Raw genomic sequence first — 8,512 nt, forward strand, 5'->3', positions numbered from 1 at the left:
AAACCAAAAAATCTCAAAGGATGGGCTCAGACTCAACATCAGAATGGAGAGGAGAGAAGAAAGAATAATGGGCTGGAAAATAGAGCAGTAGAAATTGCCCATTCTGAACAACAGAGAGAAAATGGACTGAATTTTTTTTTTAAAAAAGGAACAGAACCTCAGGGACCTTGAGACTATAACGAAAGATCAAAAAGTCATGACACTGGAGGCCTGGAAGGAGAGGAGAGAGGGGACAGAGCTTAAAAAGTATTCAAAGAAAAAACGGCTGAAAACTCCCCAAATCTGGCAAAAGACACAAACCTACCTACAGTTTCAAGAAGCTGAGTGAACCTCAAGCAGATTAAACTTAAAGAAATTCCACTCTAATTCACATCATAGTCAAACTGACAAATATTAAAGACAGAGAAAAAGTCTGGAGAGAGGTGAGAAACAAGCTTTATCAAAAAATATTGGGGAAAATATGGAATGACAGCAGATTTCTCATTGGAAACTATGGAGGCCAGAAGGGAGTGGAACGACATTTTAAAAGCACTGGAAGAAAAGAACTGTCAACCCAGCCAAAATACCCTTCAGGAAGGATAGACGCATTCTCAGACGCAGGAAAACAAAGAATTCATGACCAGCAGACCTGCCCTAAAGAAGTTCTTGGGCGAGAGGGATATGAAGCAAGAGGGAAATTTGGAATGTCAGGAATGAAGAGCAACAGAAATTGTAAATATCTAGGTAAACAGACTATTCTTTTCCTTTTAAGTTTTAAAAAATATGCATGATGGTTGAAAGAAAAATATTACATTGTCTAGTGGGATTTTCAGTGTATTTAGATCTAAATACATAGACAACCACAACAGAAAGGCAGGAGGGTAAAAGGGGTCAACATGCTGGTGAGGTTTCCACATTCCACTTGAAGTGGGAAATATTACTTTGATGTAGACTGTGAAGTAATGTTAGAAATAGGATTATTTTAATCCCTAGATAATCTACTAAAAAACTATGCACACAAAACACACAGGCAAAAAACCCAATTGGTAAATTAAAATGGAAAACTAAAAGGTATTCAGATAATTGTTTAAAAGGCATGAGAAGAGAAATGGAGGAAGAAAAAAAAAACAGAAGACAAATAGAAAATAAATAATAAAAGGGTAGACCCCAATCCAAACATATCAATAATTACATTAAATGTAAATGGCTTCCCTATAGTCAACAATAATGTATTGTACACTTAAAAATTTGTTAAGAGGGTAGATATCATGTTAAGTGTTCTCTACACAATAAAATAAAATAAAACATAAATGGTCTAAACACACCACAAAAATAAAATAAAATGTCAAAATGGATTAAAATCCATAACCCAACCATAGGCTGTCTGTAACAAACTTCCTTCAACTATGATATAGATGGGTGAAAAACCAAAGCATAGAAAATGATATACTATACAAACACTGATCAAGGAGGCTGGAGTGGCTAAATTAATATCAGACAAAGTAGACTTCAGAGCAAGGAAAATGATCAGGGATAAAGAAAGAAAATAAAAATGACCAATATCAGGAATGAAAGAAAAGCTATCACTACAGACCCCACAGACATTAATAGGCTAATAAGAGAATACTGTGAACAAGTCTATGCACATAAGTTCAAAAACTTCAATGAAATGAACCAATTCCTTGAAAAGCGCAAACTTACCCAAGCTCACCTGAGAAGAAATAGATAACATGAACAGTCTCATATCTATTAAAAAAATTGAATTTTCTGCTTAAAATTTTATTAAAAAAAGAAAGTACTCTAGGGACCGGCCTGGTGGCTCAGTGGTTAAGTGTGCACATTCTGCTTTGGCGGCCTGGGGTTTGATGGTTTGGTGTGGACATGGCACCGCTTGGCAAGCCATGCTGTGGTAGGCATCCCACACATAAAGTAGAGGAAGATGGGCATGGATGTTAGCTTAGGGCCAGCCTTCCTCAGCAAAAAGAGGAGGATTGGCAGCAGTTAGTTCAGGGCTAATCTTCCTCCAAAATAAAAGAAAGAAAGAAAGAAAGAAAGTACTCTAGGCCCAGATAGTTTCACTGGAAATTCTACTCAAATACAAAGAAGAAATAACACCAGTTCTACATAATCTTTTTCGTAGAAGAGGAAGAAATCCTAATTCATTTTATGAAATCCGCATTAACCTGATAGAAAACGTGACAAAGACAATTCAAGATAAGAAAATTATAGACCTATATCCATCATGAACACACATGCAACAATCCTAAATATAATATTAGCAAATCAATCTCAGACATATATCAAAAAAATACACATCATGATCAAGTGGGGCTTATTCAAGGCTGGTTCAACATTTTTAAATCAGTTAATGTAACCCAGCATGTTAACAGACTAAAGAAGAAAAACTACATGATCATATCAATTGTTGAAGAAAAAAGCATTTGACAAAATTTGACACTGATTCATGACAAAAATCCTTGAAAACTAAGAATAGATAGAAACTTCCTTAACCTAAGGAAGGGCATCCACAAAAAACCTATAGCCAGTTTCACACTGAATAGTCAAAGACTGGATGCGTTCCCCCTAAAATCAGGAATAAGGCAAGGTAGCCCACTCTCACTTTCCAACATTCTGCTGGAGGCTTCTTGCAATAAGTCAAGAAAAAGAAACAAAGGGCATCCTTTCAAAGAACCAGCTTCCGGTTTCATTGATTTTTTCTTGACTGTTTTTCTATTCTCTGTTTTATTTATCTCTATTCTAGTTTTATCAGTTTCTTCCTTCTGCCAGCTTTGGGTTCAGCTTGTTCTTTTTCTAGTTCCTTGAGCTGTAAAGTTAGGTTGTTGATTTGAGGTCTTTCTTCTTCCTCTTCTTCTTTCTTTTTAATGTAAGTCTTTACACCTATAAATTTCCCTCTTAGCACTGCTTTTGCTGCATCCATAAGTTTGGCATGTTGTGTTTTTGATTCCACTTATCTTAAGATACTTTCTAATTTCCCTTGTGATTTCTTCTTTGACCCATTGGTTGTTTAATAGCGTGCTATTTAACACATATTTAAAAAATTTTCACATTTTCCTTCTGCTATTGATTTCTAATTTTATTCTATTGTGATAAGAAAACAGACTTTGAATGATTTCAATATTCAAACATTTTAAAATATTGTTTTGTGGGCTAACCCATGGTCTGTCTTGCAGAATGTTCCATGAGCACTTGAGAAAAACGTGTATTCTGCAGCTGTTGAGTCGAGTGTTCTGTATGCATCTATTAGGTTCAGTTGGTTTATAGTTTGCTTTGTATACTTTGGAGCTCTGATGTTTGGTGCATATATGTTTATAACTGTTGCATCTTCTTGGCAAACTGACCCTTTTATTGATATATAATGTCTCTGTCTCGCTTAACAGTTTTTGACTGAAAGTCTGTTTTGTCTGACATGAATGTAGCCAACCCTGCTCTCCTTTGGTTACTATCTTTTTCCGTCCTTTCACTTTCAACCTATGTGTATCCTTAGATGTAAACTGAATCTCTTTCAATTGATTTTTGACACAAGTACAGAGGCAACTCAATAGATAAAGGGTACTCTTTTCAACAAATGATGCTGGAATAATTGCATATTCGTTGCATTGAAAATGAACCTTAACCCATATCTCACCCTTAAAACAAAAATTAACTCAATCGAGATCATAGATCTAAATGTAAGGTGTAAAATTATAACTCTTTTGGAAAAAAAACCTTTGTGGCCATAGATTAGGCAGAGTGTATGTGATGCCAGAAACACAATTCATAAAAGAAAAAAAATGCTAAATTAGACTTCATCAAAATAAAAAAAACCTTTGCTTTGTGATAGGCATTGCTAAAAGAAGGCACATAAGACACAGACCGGGAGAAAATATTCATAAATTACATGTCCTACAAAGGACTGCATCCATAATACAGAAATAACTGTCACTACTCAAAAATAAGAAAACAAATGACCCAAATAAAAGAATAAGGAAAATATTTAAACAGACACTCCACCAAAGAAGATACAGAGATGAAAAATAATAAGAACCTCATGAGCCCTGGAGAAACGCAAATTAGAACCACAGGGAGACACCTGAAAGAACTGGAAGCAGGGACTCAGACAGATGCTTGCACACCCACGTTCAGAGCAGCAGTATTCGCAATAGCCGACAGACGGAAACAACCCAGAGGAGCGGATTTTTTAAAAAACTGTAGTATATCCATTCACTGGAATACTGTCCATCCATAAAAAGGAATGAAGTACTGACCTATGCCGAAACACAGGTGAACCTTGAGGACATCATGCTCAGTGAAATAAACCAGACACAAAAGGACACAGATTATACGATTCCACTTGTATGAAGTACCCGGAACAGGCAGATTTATAGAGACAGAAAGAAGACTGGAGACTATCAGTGGCTGGGGTGGGAGAGGTGGGAAGAGGGAGTTTCAGTATATTGGGGACAGGGTTTCTCTCTAGGATGATTCAGAAGCTCTGGAAATGCGTAGAGGTGATGGTTGCACAACAATGTGAATGTCCTTAATGCCGTTGAATTATACACTTAAAAATGGCTAATGTGGCAAATTTTATGTTACGTGTATTTTACCACAATAAAAACCTATTTGCAAAAAATCCACGACGAGAATCCACTACACATCCATTAAAATGGGGGGAAATTCACGAGAATCTGACCACATTGAGCTCTGGTGAGGATTCAGAATGTCTAGAACTCCTAACATCGCTGGTGGGAATGCAAAACGGTACAGCCGCTCTGGAAAACAGTTTGACAGATTCTTAAAACGTTAAAGAGATACTCATCCAAAGATCCAGGAAGCGCACTCCTCTGTACCGACTCAGGAGAAATGAAAATTTATGTTCACACACACGTCTCTACGCGAGAGTTCACAGCAGCTCTATTCACGATGGCCCAAAACCGAAACCACTCAAACGTCCTCAGGGAGTAAACGGTCAACCTAGTGATGGTCTATCCGTGCAATGGAGGCTGCTCCGCGATGGAAAGGACAGACTTGATGCGGCAACACCATGGGTGGACCTCAGAGGCTTTATGCTGAGAGGAAGAAGCCAGTCTCAAAGCTTCCGCGCTACAGAATTCCATGTATCTGTCATCCTGGCAAAGACAGAACTGTAGGGGTGTGGAGCAGCTCAGCGATCGCCAGCGGTCAGGGACGGGGAGGACGGGAGCGCGAAGGGGCAGCAGAAGGAGTTCGGGGGTTTGGAATGCTGCACTCCTGATTACAGTGGTGGCTACACAAAGCTATACATGTGCAAAAGTCACAGAACTGTATTGCCCCCCCAATGCAATTTTATGATATATTAGTTTAAAAAGAAAACAAGATTCATAAACAACTGTACCTTTTGAGTGCTTACTGGGTTCTAGGCCCTGCACTGCGTTCCACGTGATTGCAGAAGAATCCTTGAAACACCAGACGAGTTGGTGTGACCATTCCCATTTTACAGATGAGGAAACTGAGGTGCGGGGAGGTGCCTGGGTGTGTCTGATTCCAAAACTCACGCTTTTATAACCACTGTGCAGTTCAGAGCCTTGTAAAAATCAAGCTCCACGTTCAGGTCCTGACTCCTAGGGTTGAGAGCTGAACATGGGCAGCAGGCTTGCTTTATGGAGGCTTTGTGGAGATCGGGAAGACGCCCGTGGTCTCATCAGGGACAAATCTGGACTCTGACACCAGACAGACCATCCAGAAGGAGGGGGATGGAGACAGAGGGCCAAAGCAGAATCAGCCGGGTGGATGGACAGACGAGAATTCCAGGACGGCCAGAGCTGTCTGGATGCTGTGTCAGGCAGGCCAAGGCAGCTGGTCACATCACAGCTGCTTCAAAGCTCTGCTTGGCCACCCCAGGTCCTGCCAAAGGGGCAGGCCTGAGCGAGGACACTTCCCACCTTCCACAGCATAGATGAGCGGGGCCCTGGCCAAAGGCGGCCTCCTCCAGGCTTGCGATGCGGAAGGGGATCTGGAAACTCTGGAGAGACTGAGGCCCTTAGAAGGATGAGCTGAGGCTGAGCAGGGTCGGGGCGAGAGGTTGTGCGGGCAGGGTGACCTCACAGGCCGGGGGCAGCCGGCAACAGAGGGAACAGAAGCTGGGAATGCAGGGGGGACACCAGGCCTGGCCAAGGAGGAGAGATGGTGGGGATGGACCGGTCCAGGTGACAAATCACGCTGGGACTGGACACGGAACAGTGTTTCTCCAAATGTGGCCAGGACCCCGCAGGCGGCTAGTTAGAGTCGCAGATTCCTGGGCTCCAGCCCAGACACACTGGGGGCCCTATGATTCTGCTGCACCCCGAAGTCTGACAGGCTCTTGGCCCGGGGAGGAGCCAGGAGCCAAGGTCCCCGGTGGCCTTGTCTTCCTGGGGCAGCTCTCACTGGGGTCCCCTCTGCCGTAGCACTTCTCCACTACCCACTGGTGTTACCCCGGGGGCCGTGGGGTCTCTGCTCTCAGCAGGCTTTGAGTGACACAGACAGCAATAGTGACCTCTTGCCCAGGACCTGGGAAAGGCTGCCCAATCCCCCGGGACGAGGCCCACCTCCTTCTGCCAGCATTCCTAACGAGAGCCAGGCTAAATGCTTCAGACTCACGATGTCTTTGCTCTCACAAACGGCCCTATACGCAGGTCTGTCTCCAGGCCACTCGCACTTTTCAGGGGAGGAAGCCGAGCCGGCAGAGTGTCCAGGCCACTCTGAGAGACCCAGCCAGTCTCTGGGTGCCACAGTCTGGGCCCAGAGCCCTGCTCTCAAGCCCCTTTCTACCGCCACCCCAGAAGGCGTGGATGCTCTCATCCCTGGGCCTTCCTGACCTTCCGCAAGCTCGGTGGGACCCCTGGGCATGGGGGGCTGCAGGCTCGCCTCCCTGCCTGCGGAGCTGACTCCAGGCCTCGAGCTGCAGGAGGCCCTGGGCATCTCCTTCTCCCTCCCCTGCATCTTCAGCCCACTCTCTCCCGAGCCTTGCTGGTGGAGCCCTACACGGCTCTGCAGCCCCATCTTCCTCGTTCCTCCAGCCTCAGCCCCTTCGCTTCCCCCACGCCGCTGGCCTTTGTATATGTGGCCCGTTCTTCCCTCCAAAGGCCTGTGTCCTGCCTGGGGGCAGCCCCTGCTCTTCCAGTGCCTCTGGTCAAACACCATCTGGGAAAGCCTCCTTGACTCTCCACCAACCCACCAGCACGGCTGCCCGTGCCAGCAGCCCATCCTAGAACCTGGCACCACAGCCTGTGACCACGGCCTGTGGCTCTGACTCCTGTTAGACGAGAGCTCCCTGGGGCAGGGGCCACGTGGGGCCAGCTTCGCATCCATGGCTCCTGGCAGCACTGGGTACCTAGGATCGTTATGAAGACGCTGGGGGATGAGTGAGGTCTGGGAATGGGCTTGATGGGAGAGAGACATATTTGTGAATCACGTGTCATTCTCCTATTGTGGAAATGAACGAGACATTATTATTTTCTTTAATCACAAAAGCAGGACCTCCGATCGGGAGAATATCAGTGGTATAAAAGGAAAATTGACAGTCTCCCCTGCAATCCTGTCTCCCTCCCCCTGGGCGTGACAGTCTAGGTACCCTCCGGAGCCTCTGCTGCTGCAGTCTCTCTTTCTCCCCACATCCAGCTTTGCTTTACAGAACTCCTATCGTTCTGTGCACATTCTTCCATCGCTGGTTCTCCCTCTCAGCATGCCCTGGCCGTCCCTCCGTGGCCCGGCTCCTCCAGCACGGCTTCTCCAGCCGCCTCCTTGATTTGGCGGCTGCAGAGGGTTCCAGGATCCCATGGACCACGAGTGATTTGTCTCTTGCTCTAGCGATGGACATTTAAGTTGTCTCCAATTATTTCACCATTATAAATGATGTTGTCGTGAACACCCTTTGGCAGCCTCGAGCCTTCGGCCGCTGCTTCTGAGGGAAAGATTCCGGGAAGGGGATTGTCAGCGGGTCTGTGTGTTCTCAGCAGGCGCTGAGGTCCACCTGTCATCTCCGTTTTAGGGACCGCTGTTTCTATTATTTATATAGCCTCTGTGCCCTCACAGTCCCTCCTCCTTGGTCCCCGACGGCTTTAACATAAGACCCCGGGATTGATGGGGAAGCGATGTTTGGGGTTAGAACTATCCAGATCCCACCTCCTCTGCCCCAGATAAAACCAAAGGGTGCCAACTTCAAGCCCGCCCCCACTTCCCAAAGCAGGCCTGCATTGGGGAGCGCCTGCCCCATCTGCCTGTGGGCTAGAGGCTCTGGCCACAGGGCTGGGCGTGGTGGGGCTGCCCCTTGCTGACTGCACTTCCATCCGCCAAGGTCGGGCTCTCACAGGAAGACAGCTGCGAGGGAGCCCAGGCTGCTGGCCAGCCTCGCAGAAGCCTCGTCTGTCCGTGTCCACATTCCCTGCAAACGTCAGCCCTTCGCTGCTTTGGGGGGTGGGGAATTTAAAGACCCAGAGGATGGAGGGAGGCAGGGAGGCAGGCAGAGGTGCCGCCAGGCTCCTTGAGGGAGCTGGCCTGCAGCTGGCAGGTAGAGCGC

The 8,512-nt window shown here is 45.7% G+C and overlaps 1 protein-coding gene across 1 annotated transcript in view; it reads right to left on the reverse strand.

Moving 5' to 3' along the window:
* BRD3 (bromodomain containing 3) overlaps positions 1–8,512 on the reverse strand; it is a 68,535-nt gene that overhangs the window by 57,794 nt on the left and 2,229 nt on the right. The gene's annotated exons all lie outside the window — the stretch shown is intronic.

Source organism: Equus caballus, chromosome 25, assembly GCF_041296265.1.
Source record: "Equus caballus isolate H_3958 breed thoroughbred chromosome 25, TB-T2T, whole genome shotgun sequence".
Taxonomy (NCBI): domain Eukaryota; kingdom Metazoa; phylum Chordata; class Mammalia; order Perissodactyla; family Equidae; genus Equus; species Equus caballus.